The 25,610-nt window shown below is 46.9% G+C and overlaps 1 long non-coding RNA gene across 1 annotated transcript in view; it reads right to left on the bottom strand.

Moving 5' to 3' along the window:
• The window catches only part of LOC125105663 (uncharacterized), a 74,436-nt gene extending 51,492 nt beyond the window's left edge, over positions 1-22,944 (bottom strand). Inside the window, exons 1-3 of the long non-coding RNA XR_007128976.1 lie at positions 22,630-22,944; positions 21,127-21,222; positions 20,416-20,507 (exon numbers count right to left, since the gene is read on the bottom strand). This is a non-coding gene — a long non-coding RNA (uncharacterized LOC125105663). The remainder of the gene's footprint in view (positions 1-20,415; positions 20,508-21,126; positions 21,223-22,629) is intronic.
• Between the last annotated feature and the right edge of the window lie 2,666 nt (positions 22,945-25,610).

Raw genomic sequence — 25,610 nt, 5'->3', positions numbered from 1 at the left:
ACCTAATGTGTACTAGCAGGAATGGGAGTGTGCCTGGGAGTTGATCCTGAGGGTGCTGGACCAAGGCGGATAGCAAAATAAGTTGGGAAAGAGAAATTTGTTGATATTAGGGCATTCAGCCATAGCCCAGAGTATAACATTGAGGAACATGTCCTAGGATGATTCCCTCTGGGTTGGCTCTTGGAAACTTGAAAAGAAAAGAAACAATGGCCCACTTTTAAAGAGAGCAGTGATTGGGAAACAATTCCAGAACTTTGAGGCAGACTGCAGAGGAAGGGTCAAAAAGCTCAGAGAAGTAGCCTCTAAGAATTGGTCTGCTCTGTGAGACTGGAAAACCCAGAATCTTGTAAGGCTGGAGGACACTCTCCAAGGTGATAAGGCATTCCTGGTGATGGGAGCACTAACATTCTTGAGAAGCTCAGTGGTGACTGTCCTCTGCAGGCCAGGCTGAAGCTAGGGAACACTGTCATACAGTGGGGCTTCCAGGAGCAGTGCAGATGAGGACCCTGGAATAGCCAAGGCCAACGGTACGGCACTTCCTTCTTCAAGGTGGGTGAGGTTATCATAACTACCACAATGGACTGTAAGGTCAGAACGAGGGGGGAAGGGGTGAGCGTTCTAGTTTTCAGAGACACAGGGAAGGGAGATGGTCTGTAGAATAAGGTGTTCCTAGGGGCAAAATAGATGGGCACTGCTTAACACACATGATCAAAAAGGTTGAGAATGGATTCATAGCCAAATGTCCATCAGCTGACGAATGGATAGACAAATTTGGCACATCCAAACGGTGGAATATTACTCAGCCAACCAAAAGAAGATGTATGGACACTTGCTACAACATGGATGAATCTCAGAAACATCTTGCTGAGTGAGAGAGGACAGTCTTGAAAGGTCATGTGTTGTATGACTCCATTTGTATGAAATGTCCAGTATTTGGGCAAATGCAGAGACAAGTAGATTAACAGCTGCTGGAGGGTGTATGTGGAGGTTGTTGTAAGGGATGAATTGAGCCTGACTGCTAAGAGGTACAGGTTTCTTTCCGGGGGCTGGAGATGTGCTAGAGTTAGATAGTGCTCATGGTTACATAACCTTGTGCATATACTAAAAACCACTGAATTGTGTACTTAAAAAAAAATACTTTATTTATTTATTTGAAAGAGAGAGAGAGTGAGTGAGAGAGAGAGCACAAGTGAGGGGAGGGGCATAGGGAGTGGGAGAAGCAGACTCCCCTGCTGAGCAGGGAGCCCAATACAGGGCTTGATTCCAGGACTAGGGGATCATGACCTGAGCTGAAGGAAGACGCTTACCCAACTAAGCCACCTGGGCACCCCTGAATTGTATACTTTAAAATAGTAAATTTCATGTTATATGAATTATAACTCAAAAAAAGGATGTATTCACGGAAGACTACGGTAAATCATATCCTCTGCCCATTTTCCACACCTGAATCAGTTTTCAGACCCAGAATCCATTGACTGAAGAGGAGACTGAGCCCCACAAGGAAGAACTCTGCAATGCCACAGTGAGGGCCATACATCAAGGGCTCTTCCGGTCTGTCTCTGGAAGAACCTGAGATGTTCTACTTGGATAAACACACCTTGGAAAAGAGAATTAGCCAGATTTTCAAGAGCAGTTGGATATGGTCCAAGCTGATACTGATATTCAAAGTGCCATCGTGCCCCTCCTATTAGGATGTCAGGTAACAAATGTATTCCTGGTCCAGATCCATCTCATAATGGCACAAGGTAAAGATACGCATGTACTCATGGGCACTGGAGAATCTCTCCCCTGGTTGGTCAGGACCCTGTCAAGGACAAGGAGGTCTGGCAAAGAGGCATGTGGTTGGACTTACAGAGTGGCCATAGAGCACAAGGATCTTTGTAACTCAGGAAAGGCATGAAATCATCAAGTGGACAGAATTCGACCAGTGGATGTGCTCTTGAGTGCTCGTTCAGTGGAGGATGGAAAATGGAGGGAGCAGCCACAGGGAGCCATGCATGGCTCAGTCTCAATTTTGCTAGAATCCTTTATCGTCACTCTCATTTCTTTTCATGATACCATAGAGAATGTGCAGTGATATTGAGCCCCTTGTCACGTACCTGTTGGTCATGTGTACATCTTCTTTAGAAAAATGTGTGTTCAGGTCCTTTGCCTGTTTTTAAAACTGAATTAGTTTCTGTGCTGTTGTGTTATGTGTGTATATTTCACATGTTAACACCTTCTAGATATATGGTTTGTCATTATTTTGTCCCATTTCATAGGTTGCCTTTTCCTTTCGTTGGCTTTTTTCCTTGGCTGCACAGAAGCATTCTTATTATTTGATTTTTTAGGCTTTTTGTTTTATTTTTAAAAATTCAACTTACTGAAAACCAAAGTAAAAACAGTTCACCTAAGTGCTGTGAAGTGTGTAAATCTGGCGATTCACAGACCTGTACCCCTGGGGCTAATAATACATTATATGTTTATTTAAAAAATTTAAAAATTAAAAAAAAAAACAGTTCACCTATTTCTTCCATCCCCCCTCCACGCACACAGTCTGCCTCTGGCAACTACGTACCTGTCCTCTGTCTCTGTGACTTTGATTGAATTTGTTAGCTTGTTTACTTTTAGATTCTACATATAAGAGAGATCAGTATTTTTCTCTGACTTATTCCACCTAGCATAATGCCACATTGTCACAAATGACAAGATCTCATGCCTTTTTATGACTAAGTAATATTCCATTGTGTATACGTACCACATTTTCTTTATTCATCCCTCATTGGACACTTAGGTTGTTTCCACATCTTGGTTATTGTAAATAATGCTGCAGTGAGCATGGTGGTACAGACATCTTCTCAAGTTAGTGTTTTTATTTTCTTTGGATGGATACCTAGGGGTGGAACTGCTGGATCATAGAGTAGTTCCATTTGTAATTTTTTTGAGGAAACTTCATACTGTTTTCTATAGCGGCTGCATGAGTTTGTATCCCCACAAATAAGGTATGAAGGTTCCCCTTTCTCCACATCCTTGCCAATACTTGTTATTTCTAGTATTTTTGATAGCAGTCATTCTAACAGGTGTGAGGTGATACCTCATGGTGGTTTTGATTTTGCATTTCCCCGATGATTACTAATGTAGATCACCTTTTCATGTACTTGTTGGTCTTCTTTAGAAAAATGTCTATTCAGATCTTCGGCCCATATTTCAGTCACATTGTTTGTGTTTTTTTGCTATTAAGTTGAATGAGTTCATTATATATTTTGGATATTAGCCCCTTATCAGATATACAGTTTGCAAATACTTTCTCCCATTCAATAGGTTGTCTTTTCATTTTCTTGATGGTATCCTTTGCTGTGCAGAGCTTTTTAGTTTGATGTAGTCCCACTAGTTTGTTTTTGCTTTTGTTGCTTTTGATTTTGTTTTCAGACTCAAAAAGTTACTGCTAAGACCTATATCAAAGAGCTTAGTGTCTATGTTTTTTTCTAGTTTTATGGTTTCAGATATTAAATTTAAGCCTTTAATCCATCTTAAATTAATGTTTGCATATGGCATACGAAAGTGGTCCAGTTTCATTCTTATGCATGTGGCTGTCCAGTTTCCTTAACACTATTTGGCGAAGAGAACGTCTTTCCCCATTGTATATTCTTGGTCCTTTGTTGTAGATTAACTGACCCTGTGATTATGGGTTTATTTCAGGGCTCATTATTCTGTTTCATTGATCTACGTGTCTGTTTTTATGCCAGTACTACACTGTTTTAATTACTGTAGCTTTGTAATACAGTTTGAAACCAGGGAGCATGATGCTTTCTGCTTTGTTCTTCTTTTTCAAGACTGCTTTGGCTTTCAAGACTGTGGAGCCCTTTATGATTCTATACAAAGTTTAGAAGTGCTTGCCTTATTTCTGTGAAAAATGCCACTGGAATTTTGATAGAAATTGCATTGAATACTGTATATTGTTTTGGGTACTATGGACATTTTAAAGATATGAATTCTTCTAATCCATGAGCACAGAATATCTTTCCATCTCTTTGTGTCTTTTTAAATTTTTTTCATTAATGTCTTGTAGTTTTCAATATATAGGTCTTTTACCAACTAGGTTAAGTTTATTCGTAGACATTGTATTCTTTATGTTGCAACTGTAAATTATTTTCCTAGTTTCTCCTTCTGACAGTTCATTATTAGTGTGTAAAAATGCAACAGGCTTTTGTGTGTTGATTTTGTATCCTGCAATTTGACTGAATTCATGCATTAGTTCTAGCAGTTTTCTGATGGAGACTCTATGGTTTTCTACATGTGTCATCTGCAAAGAGTGACGGTTTTACTTCTTCCTTGTCACTTTGGATGCTTTTTATTTTTCCTTCTTGCCTGACTGCTATGGCTGGGACTTCCAAAACTATGTTTAAAAAAAGTGGCGAGGGGGTTGCCTGGGTGGCTCAGTGGGTTAAAGCCTCTGCCTTCGGCTCAGGTCATGATCCCAGGGTCCTGGGATTGAGTCCCGCATCGGGCTCTCTGCTCAGCCGGGAGCCTGCTTCCCTCTCCTCTCTCTCTCTCTCTGCCTGCCTTTCTGCCTACTTGTGATCTCTGTCAAATAAATAAATAAAATCTTAAAAAAAAAAAAGTGGCGAGGGTGGGCATCCTTTTCTTGTTCCTGACCTAAGAGAAAACACGTTCAGGTTTCCACCATTGAACATGATGTTAACAGTGGGTTTGTCATATATGGCCTTTACTACACTGAGGTAAATTCCCTCTATATTTGCTTTGTTGAGAGTTTTTATCATAAATGGATGCTAAATTTTATCAAATGTCTTTTCTACATCTATTGAAATGGTTATGATTTTATCCTTCATTTTGTTAATATGGTGTATCAGATTGACAGGATTGAAGATGTTAAACCATCCTTGCATCTCTGGAAAATATCCCTCTTGACCATGGTGTGTGATCTTTTTCATGTATTCTTGACAGCAGTTTGCTAATATTTTGTTGAGGATTTTTGCATCTAGTTTATCAGGGATATTGGCCGGTAACTTTCTTTCCTTATAGAATCTTTTTCTGGTTTTGGTATCAGGGTAATGCTGGCCTTGAAAATGAGTTTGGAGGAGTTCCCCTTCTATTTTTTGGAAGAGTTTGAGAAGACTGGTATTAATGTGTCTATGAATAGTGAAGCCGTATGGTCCTGGACTTTTGTTTTTTGGCAAGTTTTGGATTACTGATTCAACCAGTCTGTCTAAATTTTCTACTTCATCATGATTCAGTCTTGATAGATTTCATTTTTTTCTAGGAATTTATCCATTTTTTTTAGGTTGTCACTATTCTCATTCCCAAAAGATATTTTCTCTGGGTAGAAATATTAGTTCAGGCAATTTTCCCACGAAAATTCTCCCCCCCCCCACCCAAATCTTACATAGTAGTCCATGATTCTTTTTGTTCAACCTGTTCCCCACCATAATCAACCTTAAGTTCGTCCTAGGAAGGACATTGTTACAAATTAAATTACAAAACAACTTAATCAACACTGCCCAGGCCCTAAGGAAATCCAAAGGGTTTTATCCAAATTGGTAGTTTCCGTCATGCTCCATTCAGGGTAAGTAGTCCCTGAGTCAGAGGTAGGGGCTCTTCTGGCTCAAAGAGGCCAGTGGTACTTTAGGGGAATAAATGAATTCTTATACCCATGGCAACCACAGTGGGGCATGAACAGTTGTGCAGGTTACTCACTATTCCAAGGCTCCTGGCCCAGGAGGCAAGTGAGTTCTGAAGTCCAGTACATGTCCTGCTCTCCTGACTGGGTCCCTGGGTTAGATTAGGTTACCTTTTTCTAATTCACACAAAGATTCTATACAGGCCAACAGTGACCCTATGACCAGGATGAAATATCATGATCACTCTACCTGCTTTTCTGAGCTCAGTCTCTACATTCCCTGGGCCTCCTTGTGACCTGCAGACTTCATTGTAATTCTGACCCCAAGAAAGGACCCCTTGGATAAGGGACCTGAGTGTTCAGACCTAGAAGGGAAATTCCCCATGGAAAACAAGGAAATTGGTGTCTGGCTTCTATAATTTAGCCTCTTACAAGGCAGTGTGTGTGTGTGTGTGTGTGTGTGTGTGTGTGTGTGTGTGTGATAGAGAGAGAGAGAGAAAGAAAGAGAGAGAGAAAAGAGACAGAGACAGAGAGAGACTCCATGTGTTAGCCTCCCTTGACCCTACAGGATTCTAGGAACTAAAGACCTGACCTTGGGCTCTCAGCCCAGAAATCCCTGAGAGGCTCTTGGGAAATGCACCCAGCTTTCTCCATTCAGACCTCCATCCCATCTTCCACTGCTCCAGTGACAAAGTTCAGGATGAAAACCAGCCAACAAAAGAACACGCTTCCAGGAGGGCTTAATGCTCCCTGTCAGTCTCCAGGGCTGTGGGGAGCCAGCAGGCCGTGGTGATGGGAAAACACACATTGTTTGGGGGCGTTGCGGATACAGTACAGATTATTTTTAGCAAATTGTTCTGACTTAGTGAAAAACCTGAAAGATAGTGTTGATAATCATCCTTACTTTAGTGCCACAGATGGTGCTGCTAGAATTAGACACTTGTTTCTGGGTGATTCTGCTGTTCCTATAAGAAGACACCTTGCCTGGTGCAGAAATAGCTCACTGAAGGTTGTCTTTATTTTTTAATTGAGGGCTCAAGTTTTTACTCTTTACCCTTAAGTATTAACAATATTTGTGAGGAGAAAATAAATTATTCACATGTCTCTCATGCTAATATTAGCCTGAACATAAATGAGAGGTTTGGGCCTTTCTTTTGTTCTCTAATCCTAGTGACAACCAGGAATTATCCCCTGCTGCCTGCCTTTCTCCTCAGAGGTACTTCCTGGGCCCTCAGCCAAGCCAGATTCCCTGTTATCTCCTTTCACCCTGCACTCTCTCTCATATCAGTGTTTTTCAGTTGTAATTATATTTATCTGTGAGACACTTGGACTAATGTCTACCCCCATCCCCCACCCCAGACCCCAAACCACAAGCTCCACAGGGGAGAAACTTAGTCCCTTACCCTGTCCCCAGTACCTTGGACGAAGACATCAGTGAAATGCAAGAATGAATGGGAAAGCCACTACCAGAGACAGGAGTGTGGGAAACCCTCAGCTCCAGCTGTCTTTACTGCTCACCCACCCATGGGATCACCATGCAGGCCAAGCCTTTGGCTGGTATTGGATTTATCTCTGTGCACTTTGATTTTCTTGTCCAATGATTACTAAAGCATGTCCAACTTATACCAAAGAGATATCATGAGACTCTTGGTAAAAAATGTGAATGAGATAAGACTGAAGAGGGTGAAGTAGATAAGAGTTGAGGGTTCTATTATGAAAATTAGAGTTGGGGCATGTGGGAGAGAGAACTGGAATTTCACTAACATAATTCTTTGGGAACGGGTGTCTCCTTCCCAGCCACAGCCAGAAGCACAAGCTCTCCCACACAGTAGGTGCCTAACCAATGCACCTCCCATTATCACCTGTGGAAGGAGACTCCATGATGGCTCCCAAAGACCCCACCTCCTGGCAGGCACACCCTCGTGTAGAGTTCTTCCACACTGCACCAGCGACTGAAAGAACCTGGCAGAAGTGATGCTGTGACATTTGTGAGATTAGATGGTAGATTAGCACTGTGGCTTCCTTCTTGGCTGCCTGTCTGTTTCCATACCTCTGTCTTTCTTTATGTCTGTCTGTCTCTCTCTCTGTGATCACTTGCTCTGGGAGAAGCCTTATTGTGAGCAGCCATTTGAAGATGCGAGTACAGTGAGGAACTGAAACCTCCCACCAACAGCCATGTGTGTGAGTGAGCTGGAGAGCACCTCCTCTAGTCTTCATCAAGCCTTCAGAGACTACTGCTCTGGGCAGCAGCATGACTTCAACCTTGAGAGTCCTTGAACCACAACAGCCATCTGAGCTATTTCCAGAAACCATATTTGATGATGCATGTGTGTTGTTTTAAGCTGTTCAGTTTTGTGGTTATTTGTTATGCAGCAATAGGTAACTATACTCCAGCCAACTACACCTCTGCCTCCTGGCTGTGCTGAGCCGGGGCTGGAAGCTCGGCCTCCCTCATAGCTGCTTCCAGCAGTCTGCCCTTCTTTCTTCTTCCTGTATCTCTGTTCCTCACCAGTCCCCCTTCCGCCTGAAGACCAGCCCTCTGGCCCTGATTCAGCAAAAGTCACCAAGAGGGGCCAGTATAGATTAAGAGAGAGGAAAGGGCAGGGCTACAAGGATCTGGGTGTCAGATAACCCTAGGGAACACCCTATTTCTGACCCTGGCCTGAGAAGGAAACTGGACCTTGCTTCCTCCTCCCCCACACTAGCTTACTCTCACTTCCTATAAAGAGGGAGGGGCTTAGTCAAACTTCTCTCCCCTCCATCCTTCCAATCCCACCCCAAGGGAGCTGGGCCACAACTTGCTTTGTCCACACTACCTGAGGACCATCACTTTCTTAGTCTAGTCATGAAATCCTCCCTCTGTCCCAGCACCAGTGATGGCATTTTTGGGAGGCCAAATATTCCATCAACAAATCCAACTGTTTGTGATTTGACAAGAATTCCTGCAGAAAGGAGAAGTGCTCCCACTGGCTTCTCAGGCCCAGGATTTTTGCCTCCATGGCACTCACCAGATAGAGGTTTCTTCAATTTGTTAAATACCCCAATTCCCTAGCATCTCCTGGATCCTCCTGCTGCTGACCACATCTCACTTCTATCACCACATCCTATAACACACCAACTAAGAGAGTGGTCAGGTGACAGGAGTTTCCTTTTCCTTTTCCAATTAATTTTTTTTAAATGATCTTGGTGTGTGATGTATAATCCAAATAATTAGGCTCACAGTGAAATGCAGCCAATCTCTCCTGGTCTCTCATCCAACAGTCCCACTCCCAGGGGCCCTGCTTTCAATTTTTAAAAAAATTTGCTTCTGAAAAAAATAAGGAAATATGCCTGCTTTCAAATTATATTTTGACAATATTTGTTGGCTTTCTATTATAATTGTGGAAGATCAGACACTCATAGTCCACTGTGCTCTCACTTTCCTCCTTCACCCATCATCCTAATAGATTTTTATATTATAATTTTTGGTTGAATTAACTGTTAGTGTTTCCATTATCAGGACCATCACTAATTGCACAACCAAACAGCATATAATGAATATGCTCCTTTCTCATAATCCACCCCTCCACACCAGAGAGAAATGTCTCTTTTTACTATTTTCATTGCCCTAATGGCTAACTACCCCAAATGCTTCTATGCTTTCATCAAACGCCTATCAACAGTTGTTTCAAATGTCCTAATGCATCAGATAACTTGGCAGATCACCCCCTTCCCTGGATGCCTCCCTCCCAGCCCTTTGACTGGGACCCTTTGACTCCCTGACCCTCTGTTCAGATATGAGCAGTTGGTCTCTTGGTCTGTGGTACAAATTGTTACCTTGGGGATTCTCTTAGCTTTTCTGTCAGGCTGGGTCTCTCACTTCCTGCAGCCCAGGTCCTTCTCTTTCTTGGTTTACATATTTGTTTTGCTGGAGCATATTCTCTAGCATCTTTCTGGGAATGGATATATAAAAGGTGAAAGTTTTAAGATGTTACATGCCTAGAAATACTTTTATACCACTTCATACTTCCAAGATAATTGGGCTAAATGCAGAAATCAAAGTTGAAAATAATTTTCCACCAAAATTTTGAAGGCACAATTCCATTGTCTTCTGTCTTCCAGTGCTGCTGTTATAAAGTCTGCCATCATTCTAATTCTTAAACCTTTGTGTAGTTTATGCACCTTTCCTTTCAATCCCTGTTTCTAGGATTTTCTCTTGATCTTTGATACTTTCATATTTCATGAGGATATACCTTGGTGTGGAATTTTAAAAGTTCACAGTCATGGTATTTGATAAGCTTTTTCTGTTTGAAGGTTTCAGCCTTCATTTGGGAATTTTCTTGTATTATTCCTTTGAAATGTCCTTGTTTTCTCTATTCTCTTTTTTTGTAACTCCAATTAGTAGGACACTGTATCATCTAGACCTAACTTCTAGCTATAGTTCCTCTCCTATCATCAATCTCTTTCCTTTTTTAATTCAATTAATTAATTAAATTTTTATTTATTTTAGAGAGACAGAGAGAGAGATCATGTGGGGAGAGGCAGAGGGAGAGAGAATCTCAAGCAGGTTCCGCCTAGTCATGGACTCAACCCGGGGCTCATTCCCATGACCCTGAGATCAGGACCTGAGCCAAAATCAAGACTCAGATGTTTAACCAACTGAGCTGCCAGGCACCCTTCTTTGCCTTTTTTGAAGAGAGTTCCTTGACTCCAACACTATTTCATCTATTAGAAACTCTATTTTTTATGCTTTGATGACCCCTTCCTTCTAGAATGCTGATCTTGTCTCTCTGAGGCAGGATCTCTGCATCTCCCTGAGAATACTAATGACAGGAGTTTCATTTTGAGCTTCTGTTCTGCTGCCTTCTCTAACTCCTCTGAGCGCCTTTCTTCTGTTTGTTATTTGTTTAACTCCATTCTGGCAGCATCACTCACATGTTCAGGGATCCTTGGCAATCTGTTCATAGCTGAGAGTGAAGCACTGAAGAGCTCTTTGAAGATTTTGGGGGAGGAGGGAATTTTAGACTGGTAGGTGGAGCAGATTTCTTTGTCAGGTAACCTTCACATGTAAGCATCTTTAGGTCATTTCCTAGGGACATATACCCTGCCAAGGGCACATAGATCTGCTGCCAACTTCCCGGGACTAGAGTCAGGGAGTATCTCTTGGAGGTCTTCTTTGTGTAGTCTTTCTTCTTATACCTCAACCCTTTTCCAACCCAGAATCTCACCCCTGCTCCCTGCTATTGTTGGGGTCTCTGAGCTCAGAACCATTCCTCTCCAATTTCTTTAGAAAACAAACCTCCAGGCTTGTCTGGAGATTGTAGTGGAGGATCCTGGGTTCCAACTGGCTTCCTAGACAGAATTTGGATCAGCCCCTCTTTTTGGCCTCCCTACTTCACCCCACTGTCTGTAATGCCAGTTGCCTTCCATTGTTTCTGAGTTCCACTGATTGAACAGGCCTGATTCTTGGCAGCATAGCCCCTGTCTCCACCCTTACAGGTCCTCAGGTCCTGGGTTCCTCCTGTCCCACCCCTTTACATCTCAATCTACTCACCAGGAAAATAGGGATAACAATGGTTCCCATCCCCCAGGTTGCTGCAAGGAAGAAATGAGTTCACAGTGGTGCCATCGCTATTATGATGGGAATTGTCAGAGCAGCCCCTTGGACAAGTTCTGTCCCCCAGGGCATGTTCTCTTTTGCCCACACAGGCCCAGGAAGAGGAGCCAAGCCCAGGGATGCTATGAAGTGCTCGTGCTCAGTGTACAGAGCAGGGAAAGCTGGTCCCCTCCACGTGCTGCCAGCCCCCGCCAATCCACACAGGACCCAGTCACCAGCTAAGCATGGCACCAAGGGGCATATGAACTTGGCTGTTCCAGTCCTCCCCGTGGCTTTGCTCAGCCCCCTCCCTCCAACCCATGAACAGAAATATGCACAAATGCAAAATAACAACGATAATCATATGAGATGGCAGCTGAGGCCCGTTACAGCTGATGACAGTTTGAGAGAAGGATGAGCAGCTCTATGCCATCTGCCCACCTGCTTTTCAAATTACTTTAACCCACCTTTGAAATTACGTCTGACTTTAGTGGGAATAATTACCAGAGTGATAGAGATGTGCGTGTGTACTGTGCGAGGGAAGGTAAGTCTTGCAGCGTGGCCTTTACTGTGCTGCTGGGGGTTTAACCCTTGAAATGAAAAGGGCCTTTCTGCTACAGCAGGCTCCTGGCAGAAGGCAGGCACAGGTGACCCTGACACAAGGCCAAGGAGCCAACCTGGCTGCTGTAATCCAGGTTTGCCCACCTCCTCCTGTCCCTGGCCAGGGCTGTCCGGACATGAAGTCTTGCCTGGAGCCTCAAATGCCCAGAGGTCTGACCAGACACATGGACAGAGCCTCTCTTGTCCCCACAGCTGTGCCCTTTGTAGATTAGGCAGTCATGGTGAGCATGCGTAGAACCACTAGATTTCAGGGAAGCCATTAAGTTTTGGGGCATTTCTTTTGATAATCTGGGCATTGTCAAATGTTTATTATTTAGGAAAATACAAACTTAATGAACATGTGATAAAAGAAAGACATTTGTCAGTTAGAGTCCCCTCCCTCTCCTAAAGGGACAGTATTGTAGAAGGTGGAATAGCAGGGCCTTTGCTTCCAGGCAGGGAATGGATCAGGGAAGCAGGTAGGTGGGTGGGGGGACAAATCTAAAGAAAGAAGAGCTTGAGACTGTTGAGACTGTGCCTGGGGGAAGGGGGCACAGGAGAGCTACAGGGAGAGGTGCCTTCTGGAAGGGAATCCTGGGCTGACCCCCTGTGTGCAGAAGATACAGAGCCCTCCTGGGCACCCTTATGGACTCCTGGATGTCAGAGAGTGAAGAAAGGCCCAATCCTGTTCAGATAGGGCCTGTAAGAACCCCCCATGCAGGGGCTGGACCCCCTCCCGCCCCACACCACCTGTGAAGTAGAGAGCAGCTACCTGGGATAGCATTACTAACCCACTCTGTGTCTTGAGTGGACCCTGGCCCCAGCCATCAGGTTTGGGGACCCATAAGCAATGCTCCAGATAAGTACTTATGGCTAGGAATGGTAAGAAAATGAGTTAAATGTGAGAGTTGTGTGCAATCTGGTAGGCCCTCCCTCAGCTGCTCCTTCCCGATGGGGCACACTGGCCGTGCTGGGCAGCCACATTTCCAGGATGGGCAATGGAGATCCCTGCCCTAGGGAGCAGCAGGGTAGACCCCACTTCCAGCCAGCAGCAGGCATAAGATGAGCTAGGGGTGGGTGGTGGCCTTCCAAAGACATGGCTTTGATGGTTTAAAAAAAACTGAAAATGCACGGTATGCAGGTGTGACCCACTAACATGAATGAAGGAAGGAAGGAAGGATGGGAAATAAGTCTCCCACCACTTGCCCTAGATCCAAGCCCCTTCTCTAGATGTCTTAGTCCACTTGGGCTACAGTAACACAATACACAGTTCTGGAGGCTGGAAGTCAGCGTGGTCTGGCTCTGACAAGGACCTCTTCCGGACTGCAGACAGCCAACTTCTCGCCATGTCCTCACATGGGCAAGTGGCAAGGGAACTTTCTGAGGTCTCTTCTGGAAGGGCACTAATCCCATTCATGACTAATCACCTACCAAAGACCCCACTTCCTAATAACATCATATTGGGGTTCAGCGCCTCAACATATGAATTTTGAGGGGACACAAACATTGAGTCAATGCCACCAGAGGAGGAACACCTGGGTGGCTCAGTCAGTTAAGCGTCTGACTCTTGGTTTCAGCTCAGGTCATGATCTCAGGGTCCTGGGATCGAGCCCCAAATCAGGCTCCATGCTCAGCAGGAAGTCTGCTTGAAATCCTCTCTCTCTCTGCCCCTTCCCGGCCAAGTAAATAAATAAATCTTTAAAATAATACCACCAGAGGAAGCTTATGGTGACAATTTCCATATTTTATGCACCCTTCCAGGAATTAAATTTCATGGTTCTACACACACACACATACATACACATGAGCAGATTCTACGCACACAGTCTCAAGCATCTTCTTTTCCACCAAACGATACACTGTGAAGCTTACTCCACATCATAAACCTAAAAATCTCTGTTTTTAAAAATGCATGTAATTCCACATGAGGGATGTGCTGTGATTAATAATATTACTATTGGGGCGTCTGGGTGGCTCAGCCAGTTAAGTGACTGCCTTCAGCTCAGGTCATGATCTTCGGGTCCTGGGATTTTGTCCCACATTGGGCTCCCTGCTTGGCAGGGAGTCTGCTTCTCCCTCTCCCTCTGCCTCTCCCCTGACTCATGCTCTCTCTTGCTCTCTCTCAAATAAATAAATAAATAAGCTCTTTAAAAAATTAATATTACTATTGATAGTATTTAAGTAGTTTCCGTCCTTTACAATCACAAAGAATGCTTCCATGAGCCTCAGTCATAAACCTAATAATACAGGACAAAGTCCTGATGTGGGATTGCTGGGCTGGAGAATTTCTAATCCTGATGAATGTGCCCAAACTCTCTATCCAAGGGTATGCATACTACTCATTCTCATGGCTGTTACCAAAGGCAACAAGTTTGCCCGCCTTATGGGTGCCAAGCAGGACTTCACTGAGGTTTAGTTCATACTTCTTTTATTGTAAGTGAGAATAAGCATATTTTCCAATGTTTAGAAGCATTTTCATTTCCTGTGGAGGATTTCTACCCATTGCCCATTTTTCAATTAAGTTGTTGGATTTTTTTTTATTGGTTTAAAGATTGATTTTATTTTATTTTTGTGGGGGAGGGGCAGAGGGCAAGGGAGAGAGAGAATCTCAAGCAGACTCCCCACTGAGCATGGAGCAGGAAGTGGGGCTCGATCCCATGACCCTGAGATCAGGACCTGAGCTGAAATCAAGAATTGGATGCTTAACCACTGAGCCACCCAGGTGTCCCCTTCTTACTGATTCATAGCAGCCCTTGGCCTGTGACATAGTTGCGTATATTATGCACACGACGCTATTTTTGTGTCATAGACATAAATAGACCTTGTTCTTTTTCATGACTACATGATAATGCCATATTAAGGATGTGCCATCATTCTATTCTCAGTTTATCACTTGTCTTTTTACTTTAATCAGGATGTTCTCTGCCATCCAGAAATATCTGGCTCTTATCTAGTAGAATAAATCAATTTTGCTGTTTATGTCCTCAGGGTTCTGTAACAAGTGCAAAAAGGTCACCCCCTCCAATATTACAAATGGTTTTCTCATTTTCTTCTGATATTTTTATGGCTTCCATTTTCCCGCATCTAAATCTTCACTCTACCTGGATTGCTCTGGAATATAATTTAGTGGCAGAAGGAACTGGGCCAGTTTTATTTTTTCTGGACGGCTAGCCAGTTGTCCCAGCACAACGTTCCGCAGTGAATGACCTCACAGACTGAGTGTCACCTTCGCCACATCCTGGATTCCCCTGTGTATTTGGCGGCCCTGCACTGTGAATGTCCACCTGACCCCGGCGGACAGGCGAGAAACTGCCCCCGCCTCCCAGCCTTCAGGCTCCCGCGTCCTTCTTCAAGGTGGGCCTCCATTCCCAGAAATCCCCTTTGGAAGTATGACAGTAAGCTAACGTGTCTCCATGAACAGGCATTCCCAAGATGGGAACATCACCACCTGGAAGCGTGTCTGGCCCATAGCTTTGCACCCCATAGTCAGGCCACTGTACCCTGAAGGGAAATTGCCCCCTCACCACAGCCCCACCCTCTCCCATCACATATATGACAGTCCCAGAGCCAGGGCCCAAGACCCAGGCCAGCTTCGAGCTGCCCCTGTAGGCCGAGGGAAGGCTGCAGGCATGGTGAATGGAGGCAGGGCAGTGGGATTACCACACTCGCCCCTGGAAGGCCAGAAGGCAGACAGTGCTGGAGGAGACCCCAGCTTCCTGCCTCCTGGCCTTCCCATCCAAACCTTCCCAGCCTCCCTGCAGGACCCCACCATTCACATTCAAGCAGCTGCTCTGTGCCAGGGCCTGCGCCGGGTGCTGGTGGGTCAGCGAACAGACACACCGCACAGGCCTGTGGAGGCCTGTGTTCCACAGAGGGCTGGTGTCGTGGCCCCGTGAGGGGCGGCGCTCGGTCAGCAGCAGCACCAAGTGAACCTGGGGAGGGAAGGCCCATCGCAGGAGGAGAAGGCCTGTGAGAGCCTGAGGTGGCTGGCACCAGACAGCGCAGGACCCAAGGACAGAAGCCCAGGCTGCTCCCCACCACAGACGCACCAGGAGCCCCAGACCTGGGAAGGCAGGGGTGCCGTCCGGGACCCAGCCAAGCTCTTGCCAGCTGTTGGGCTCAGGCTCCAATTCTGACTTCACAGCTCTGAGACTCCATTTTCACATCTATAAAATGGGCATAATGCTGTGACAGACAGCCCCTGACATTGGTGAGAAGTATCCCCCTAGACCTGTGAATCCTTAGGCCAGCAAACACTATTTATTCAGTGGGTATAGACAGGGGATGGTAAACTGGGCCCATCCACCAGCCGACTCTCTCTCTCACATACACACACACACACACACACACGCTCAGTTGGAATATTTTCTAGGCATTTTACTAATTCAATCATCACAGCAACGCTTCATGAAATCTCCATCACAGATTTCAACACGTCCTGTCCTTCTAGGATTTACCACAGCACAAGATCCCAACGCAACCCCTCTCCTTCTGGGGGATGCTCCAGGATTTGGGGTAAAAAGTCAAATTGCATCTGGTAACCTGGAAAGGTGAGCCCCTTGTTTCTGCTCCCAGGGGAAGTGATGCACGTGTATCAGGCCCTTGACAATTCCTGGCTCCCACGCACTCATTGCTTTTCCTACAGAACCACCCACCTTCTCAGGATGCTGGGGTCCTTGCAAGGAGGGACCTGCCTGCTTGCTCAGGCAGGGAGGCCTGGTGTGTGTGTGGTGGGAGGAGTTAGTGCTGCCCCTCAGGTGCCCCGCCAGCCCCTCTGTGGCCCTAGCAAAGGGTTTGAATTCAGAAGGGCAGGAAGTGGTCGCCTTAAATTATTTCAGCTGCACTGAGGTATTTGAGAGTCAGACCAAATAAACATTTGCATCTAAAAAAGGCAAAACAGGGTCATTTGAAATGGAGAAGAAAGCCTTTCCCATATCCGGAGGGTGTGGCTAGACTTTCCAGAGAAGCAGTACTGGGCCTGCTTTGGTTTTGCGTCTTTGCCAACGCACACAGCTCAGACCCTGCTTCAGGAGGGAAGCATATACTTCTAAATAGAATGTGAACTGATCTAAGTTTCCTTCCCCTGATCTGCTCTAAGGTGAACCCCAGGCCCCTGCAGCTGTGGGGACAACTTTAAAAGGTGTACTTTTCATGGGAGGGTGACCATGACCCACTTGATGTGAGCGACCACTCAGGACCAAGGCAGGGAAGGAGGGCGATGCTCCCCAAGCTCCCAAGACTGCCCACAGCATCTTCCACACACAGTCTGAGGCATCTAACTCCTGCCAAGGACGCCTCCCAGCACCCCCTCCTCACTTGCGCCCAGTACCCAAGAGATGCGCGTCTGCTTTTCCGGAAAGTCTGGATTGGAACAAAATGTGGACATCACATTCTTTTCCTTCTTCCTAGCAATTGTGCCCCCAGGGCTTAAATCCCATCCTGTAAATTAAACCCAAGAGGAGGGACAGCTGCTACAGCACTCTGTGTGCTGTCCCTCCAGACTCCCAGCAGCATCTCCACCAACGCTGAACTCCAGATGACAGCAGGGACAGGTCACCCGGACCTCCCCTGACACACAGGTGCTGTCACACAGGTCGGTCTCCACGTCTAAGGCATCTAGCATCTGACCCTCGCAGCAATCTTGCTTTGGAGGAAGCTGACATGACTGCCCAGCCCCAAGAAGAAGCCTCTCCTGTCTGGGGCATCTCATCATTAAACCCAACTGTGGACAACTGAAAATGCTCTATATGACCAGAAAGGCCATGTATCCAGTCAGCCAGTCCCCAAATGCCCAACCAATTCTGGGATCCAGAATTAAACGTCCCTGTTCTTTATTATTTATCCTGTGAAAGCTTCCTGCCTTCTGCCTCATTTTGTGGTTCTCCGGACCCTTGGCAATAGAGACTGCCTGCTTCCTGAAGTGGTAAATAAAGTTCGTATCCCCTCAATTGTCTTTAATCATTCTTAGCAATACAAACCCTGGCCCCCTTCTTCCCCTTCTGCTCAGGCACCGAGCCCTTGCTCATTCATCCATTCATACATTGTCGACATTGGGCTCAAGATGGCTGATGAGCCATATCCAGGTACTTCTCCATCCTCAGGTCCTCTGAAATACCAGAATAACAGAAGAAGAAGAAGAAGAAGAAGAAGAAGAAGAAGAAGAAGGAGAAAGAAGAAGAAAGAAGAAGAAAGAAGAAGAAAGAAGAAGAAAGAAGAAGAAAGAAGAAAGAAGAAAGAAGGAAGAAGGAAGAAGGAAGAAGGAAGAAGGAAGAAGAAGAAGAAGAAGCTGCAGCCGCTGCCCTGGAAAACTAGGAAAAGTACCACTTGCAGATCAGAACATTGGAGAATTTCTGGAAGATGGAAAGCAGATGGGCTCCCCTAACGCCCATCCTAACCCTGACTGCCCCCCCCAATCTAGAAATGGAAGAAGTAGTGGCATGGAGAAGGAGTCTTGGGACATTGATAAGGTGATTCTGTGGACTGCTCCCTGAACAGCTGGGACAATGCCCCATTTGCCTCCAGGATAAAGTCACAGTGCAGCTTTAAAATTGACAGCAGATTGTTGCTGGGCGGCGGGGGTGGGGTGGGGTGTGTGCCCCCGGAGAGAGAAGCAGGACCCAGCCCAGTAACTGCAGCCAAAGTGAAACAGGGTGCCCCCAGATCAGAGGCCCTGGAAGGCGATTTGCCCTTCCGAGTCCCTGCCTACCTCCATGACACCAAGTGCCTGGGGTACAACAGTGGCTGTAATCTGAGTGGACAGTTCTTTGTAGAGTGAAGGTCTGCATGTGTTCAAGAGATCCTCCACACAGCATGAGTGACCAGTCAAGACCAGCAGTTCCCATATGTACTGTACTCAGGACTCCTTTCCCCTCTTAAAAATGCTTGAGGTCTCCACAAAGGCCTACTTTATGGGGAAAACATATTGATATTTACTGTAACAGAAATTATAGAATACAGAAAAATTTCAAATCTTTATTCCTAAATGATAATGAAGCCAATACATGTTAACACGAATAACATAACATTTATGAAAATAGCTCTCTTTGTCTAAGAATAGCTTCTTTAGTAAGATGAGTGACATGATTTTGTATTTTTGAAAATCTCACCGATGTCTGGCTTAATAGACTGCTGGATTCTCACACCTGCTTCTGATTTCAATCTGTTATGGTATCACACGTTATCTAGATTCTGGAAAATGCTGCTGAACACTCATGAGAGAAAAACATGTCTTTGTATTCCTATTAAAGAGTTTTTACCTTGTGGACCACCTGAAAGAGTCCCAGGAACCCCCTTTAAGAGCCATCATCCTAACACTCATTTATAAATGAGGTCAGACAACCAACAATCCCCACATATTTGAAGGAAACCAACAACTTGCCAAGAAAGAACCAAAAAGAACCCTGGAGAAAACAGGGTAACACAGGAGTCAGAAGAGGACATTAAAATAAGTATAACTAATATCCTCAGAGAGGTTTGAGAGGATATAAGCATCTGTTGGCAGGTGGGCACAGAGCAAACACACACAAAAAAACACACTTTTCCTACATGACCTTAATAACCAGGTAGGAGACAGCATTTGCAATGGCAACAAAAATCATAAATTATCTAGGCACAAACCGAACCAAATTTTGGAGGACCTCCATGAAGGAGATTTTAAATTGTATAAAAGAACATAAACTGAGACACACTGTGGGAATCCTCAGTATTAAAAGGTGGCAGCTACATGAGCTGCTCAGTAAGCACTCCTCCACGTTATACTGGATTGAGTTGGATTTCTATCACAAGCGTCAAGAGTTGTAACCCATATATTCTCTAGGATGAAAGCCACCCAAAAACAAAATGAGGAGACAGGCGATTGACAACAAGAAAATGTTTGGAACACAAATAACAGTCCAAAGGCTAAGGTACCTAATTGACAAAATTCTTGGGGAGGAATAAGAAGAAGACTTAAGGCGCAGGGATGTGTGTGTGTGTGTGTGTGTGTGTGTGTGTGTGTAGGTGTGTGTGCAGAGAGAAAGATTTTAAAAAATTGACTCATGATTGTGAAAGCTAGCAAGTCCAAAATCCTCAAGGAAGGCTGCCAGAGATCCCAGGGAAGAGTTTATGTTGCAGTTTGAGCCCAAAAGCAGTCCACAGGCAGAACTTCATGCTGAGAAGGTGTCTTGCCTTTTTTTCTCTGAAGGCCTTCAACTGGAGAGATGCAGCCCACCCACATTATCTTGGGTAATCTGCTTTCCTCAAGGACAACTAACTGAAATTTAATCTTCCCAACAAAATACCTTCACAGCAACATCCTGAATAATGCTTTACCCAAATATCTGGGCTTTGTAGCCCAGCTAAGTTGATATATAAAATTAATCATCTCAGTTTCTTTTTCAGATTACAGTTCTGGGATGAGTACCTGCTCTGCTCCTCGCGGTTACTTGGGGCCCCAGGCTCCTCTCCTCAAGTCGTCACCCTCCCGCAAGGCCACTACTCCACCACAGCTGGGCTGCGACTACAGCCAGATTCCAGGCAGCGTGGAGAGGACACAGCTACTCTTCGCAGGCCAAAATACAGAAGTGACTTCTATCTCAGATCTCCTCTTACTCTGTTGGTGGGAACCTCATGAGAACACACCTACCTGCAAGGCAACCTGGGAAATGTAGTCCAGCTCAGCAACCTGGGAAATGTAGTCCAGCTCAGTACCTCTGCTCCACTATAGCTCCCGTTATCCTAGAAGGAGAGAATGGATTTTCCCAGGAGAGAATGGATTTTACTTGAAGTGAGTAGTTTCCTCTCCCACCGCCCCATCGTAAGGAAATAGCAATTAAGCCCACGAAACTCTTTTCTTTGCCTTATTTTTTTTTTCCTATCAGACTGACAAAAATTTTAAACTTTACAAATCACTCGTCTTTATGTATCAGGAGGGTTCTTATGCCAGAGCAAGAGCCCCTCTGCATGAAAATGGATTTTATTCTGAAGAGCGCTCCTAGAATCTTAAGGATGTTAGAGCAACTGGCCAGGAAAATGAGCAGGGGTCAAGAGGCCTCTGCAGACCAATGGTAGCAGAAGCAGGCTGGTTCAGACGCTGTGGCCACCATGCGACACTGATGCCACCACAGGACTGGGCCACAGCCAGGCCATGCCTCTAGCCCCGTCCCTGCACACTCTCTTATAGTCCTGGCTCAGGTACCAAGTGCCCCAGAATTCTCTGCCCAAATGGCACCACTCCCACTTCCAGGGCCTGTGAGCATCTTCTCCTGATCTGGGGGCATCCCTCCTCCTTAGGCCCTGGGCTGAGGGGGACCAAGGGTTGGGGTTGGGGAGGTTAAAGTGTGGAGCTTGGACCTACATGCTGGGTGTACTGCCACTTCTGTTTCCAAGCATTTCGCTATTTATCTGTCAGAATCTCAAATGCACAAGGCCAACTGTTCCTCTTCTGAGAATCCTGCATTTGTTGCAGAAAAGAACATAGTCTTAGTGGAAAAGCAAGTCGTGGAACTGCATGCATAGAGAAGGAGGACAGCCCAGTTGTTAACTTGCAGGCCCTAGAGTTGTTAACTTACAGGCCTTGGGCTGAAATTCTGAAACTGTCACTTAGTAGCTGTGTGACCCTGGGCAAGCCACTTGACCTCTATGCCTCAAACTCCTCATCTCCTCAAAGCAGAGATGACAGCAATAAACCTCAGAGGTTCGTGAGGATGAAACGAGATAATACATGTAAAATGCTGAGCCCAATGCTTGGCCTTCGGTGAACATTCATCATCCTTTAGCACCTCTTACGATATCCTGACCTTGTATCTCTACAAAGCAAATTCCTATGGGTCCATGCATGGTGGTGTGTGCCCAGAACTGCACACACTCAACCATCACCTAGAAGGGGTGGGGGTGGGAGGGCGTAGGGAGGAAAGGGTCCACACAGATGTCATCTTGTGATAGGTCCATTTATGAATTCTTTTAGCTTTCACTAGCAAGTAGTTAACACATGTGAGCAGGTAAGAAATAGGGAGTGGGACTAGAGACTAGTGATCAAGAACTAAGCCGAGCTGAGGTTCTGGGACTGGAGGACTCTCCCAGGTGGGGGGCACCCAGAGAGGGGCACCCAGGGGTAGGAGAGAGGTCGGCTAGGGGTACCTCCCAATGCAGGCGGACAGCTAGTGTTCACCACTCTCCTTCCTTCCCTCTGCTTTTGTTGCATTAGCTGGGGGCCAGAAGTTCCCCAAGTAGACACAATCATTTGCTGAACAGCGGTCTCATCTAAAATTAGCCTTGGGTGAGGTCCAGGGTCCATGAACCTAGCTTAGCGTGAACAGCAGTCTAGGAGCTGTGGAGACACAACGGGTGTGCTGAAAGAAGACGGGGGGCGAGAGTCAGGCTCAGGCATGTGGACACAAAGAAAGGGGGAGGCGGTGTTTGTGGAGCCTAAGTCCCAGACCCCTTAGGTCTGGGAGGCAGATGCACGCAAGCTTCACCCATTTCAACTCCTCCGGGGTTGGACTGGGCCCAGGGCACAAGCAGGGATGAGATCCTCCCTCTTCCTGCTCCTCCCTCTCCAAGTCCTCTTGCCCCCCACCACCCCCCATCCGCCGCCTCCCCCTTCTCCTTCCCCTTCCCTCTCCTTCCCAGCTCCTTGTCACTCCTCCCCTCCCCCTCCCTCTATCCCTTCATCTTCCTTTCCTCCTCCTCACTTCTCCCCCGCACCCCGCCCCATATTTCCCCTCCCTTCTCCCTCCTCCCTGCTCCCCGCCCCCCTACCCACCCCCCCGCCCCGCCCCAGCACCCTGCTCCCCTGCCCGGGAAGCCCGGTCGCGGCTGGGGGCAAAGCTGGGTGGGCCTGCGGCTCCTCGCCTCGCACCTGCTGGGTGGCGGCCGCGGGGGTCCCGGGCAGGGCAGGCAGGCGGGAGAGAGAGCGTCGGTGAGTGTGAGGCGTCTTGCGTGGACCACGCAGGGGTTGCGGGAGGTTGCAGAACGGCCCTCCTGCCTGGCTGGGGGACTCGGGCACCATCCGGGGCAGGCGTGCCCCGCATCCTGCCGGAGGGCGCTCCGGAGCCGGCCAGTGTGGAGGGTCCGACCGCGCTGGGGCCAGCGGGGCGGAGACCGCCTTGTCCCGGACGCCTGTTCCGCGTCGCCCACAAAGCCAGCACTTCAGACCCGGGTCCGGGGCGGCTCCCTTCTCCGGAACACCGTCCCCGCCACCACTCCCTGCCCCCTAGTGTCAACCACCTGCCTCCGCATCCTGGAGGCCCCGCCTTAGAGTCCCTCTTCTAGCATTCCTCCCAACACCTACCCGGTCCCCTGACCCCTAGACCACTGCCCATCTGCCTAGATGTGGGAGCCCTGGCTCTGCTCCTGGGGAACTTCCGAGGGCCTGATGCCAGGACGCCCCCTTTCCTCTGTGCTCCTGTGGCAGTCCTCCTGCTGGTGGCCCTGCTGGGGGCTACTCTGAGGCTTACCCAGCGCCCACCTGGCTCCCTAGCCGTCCGGGCATGGCTGCTCCTGTGGGCTGTGCACAGGTCACTGTCCTGGTGCAAGGCCTGGCCAGGGAGCATGGAAGTGACAGGGTCTTCCAGGCATCAGCCCTGGGGTCTCCTCCCAGCAGCATCCTTGCACTGCCACCCCTTGTCCTGTATACCCTGTGAGCCACACAGGTGGGTGTCACACTCTACTGTCCCTTAACGCTGTGAACTCTCCTACTTTGGAGCTACTTCTGGAACTGAACCAGCTTCCTAAAAAGTCCTGTGCTTTGGTCACCTGACCAGTGCTTCCCCTTGTCCCTCCCAGAAGCTTTCTGAGTCCCTCACTGAAATGCTTATCCATCCCCTGGTTCCCACTGCAGGGTCTGAATCCCTCAGTGCTCATGCTGGGCTGCCGCCTGTCTGCTGCCCCTGGGAGGCCGGTGTGTGTGAACGCTGGGGCTGAGGGCATGACCTCCATCACGGCTGGAGCATAACCATGCGTATTCAGTAGCCGCACACCACCACCTGGGCCTGTGTGAGGCAGAGTCCGGATTCCTGGAGCTCAGAGACTGGTCCGCGTTCGCTTCCCACCCCAGGCTTGTAGATGGACTGCCATTAGCTCATGAACCCTCCACAGGGTCACTGCAAAGGACAGTTGGATGCTAGGAAGTCTCTCCCAGTGGCAGGACGTGGAGCCATGGGCGTGGAGAAGTGCGGGCTAGGAGAGGAAACTGGAAAAGGGATATTTTTTAGTATCTGGACAAGAAGGAACTCTGGCAAAGCCAGTCAGATCTCTCCCAGGCATCCAGGCTTCAAGTCAGCCAGAATTACAGATGATGGGGCCATCCTTCCTCTGTCATAACTCTCTCTGGGGTGGGTGGGGACAAGAGGGTCCCACCAGGCTACTCCAGGCAGGCCCTCAGCCAGTCAGCACCCAGGTCAACCAGGCACAGGTGCTCCAGAGTGAAAAGAATCTTAAACCCACTGGGCCCAGGACTCCCAACCTCCTCACCATCCCACCCACAAAACCCCTGTTTGGAAAACTCTTATATATTAATTGAATGGCAATTAAATAGAGAAAAATGACGTGACTTCTGAGTGTGAACATTTGGGAGTTGAGAAGGGGTCCTGGAGGCCCCTCAGAGGAGCAAAATCTGGGGGTCCCCCCATTGCCCCCCAGGACACTCCCATGTATTGGCACCCGCAATGTACATTCCAACACTGTTTACCAATAAAGCAAGGGTTGCCAGTTCCTGCCAATCTCTGCCCTGAGTGACGAGGTGGGCTGCGCAGAGCTCTACAGGCTAGCTCTAAGGCTCGGGGACTTGAGACAAATCCTCAAACACAAACCCTGTGAGTCTCTCAGTAAACTCAAGCTGCTCAAGGAAACGAGGCAGACAGAGGCCCTGCTCTTCTGGTTAAGAGAAAGGCTTCAATCTAGTTTCGCTTTGTTTTTATTTGACTTTTTGGCCACAGGCCCTGTTATCACCTTTTAGAATCTTCCTTCCTCCCTGTAAGTGCCGGCCGAGGTTCAGAAGTTCTCAGGGAAACCAACATTGGATAATAAGACCTGGAAGGGCCTTTTTCATGAAGAAATCCTTCTTTAATGTCTGTTTATGGATGGGCGCAGTCTGCGGCTTTATGTAGCAACATCTGATTAAAAGATGTGCAGCATATCCCGGGGCAGGATCAAATAATTAAAGTGCTTAATTTTCCCACATGATGATTAATGAACGATTTGCTCATTTTGTCTGTGTGGGAAAGAGGCAACATTAATACACTTGGACTTGAACACTTTTCAGAATTGCTGTCCTGACACAGTGTGACACAGGGCTTGCTGTCCCTGCTGTGATTACTCTAGGCGCTGAAAAGCGGAACAAGTTTTTGGTGCTAAACAGCACAGCAGGGCGTGGAAGCAGGTATCCCCAGCGTCTCGGTTGTGTAACCTGACACATATACATGGCAGAACAAATATTTCTTCCCCAAACATTAGATAAACAATGCACCCCACAAATCAAGATCATTTGTCATTAAAGCTCTCACCATTACTAAGGTCTTAGACCTGCTACAAGCCTTTATCTTAGGTAAGAGAAGAAAATATTCCTATCTGTCCTGTATCTCCAGCGGAACTTTTCCTACCTCTGACCTTGTAGGGGGATCAAAATGGCCTGGCCCAGGAGACAGGAGAATGTTTAGCAATGAATTTGGTTATGGCTTGGCTGTGTTACATCACAGAGCTCAGTGTCCCTCTCTGAGTCTCAGTTGCTTTATATGTTAATAGGGAGAAGCATTATTTCCCTTCCTTCTTTCCTTCCTTTGCCTCCTTCTCCCTCCTTCCTTTCTTTTCCCTTCCTTCTTTTTCCTTCAGTTTTTTTTTTAT

Source organism: Lutra lutra, chromosome 7 (assembly GCF_902655055.1).
Source record: "Lutra lutra chromosome 7, mLutLut1.2, whole genome shotgun sequence".
NCBI lineage: Eukaryota > Metazoa > Chordata > Mammalia > Carnivora > Mustelidae > Lutra > Lutra lutra.
The sequence above is the reverse complement of the archived record's forward strand: the minus strand, read 5'-3'. Positions and strand labels throughout refer to the sequence as shown.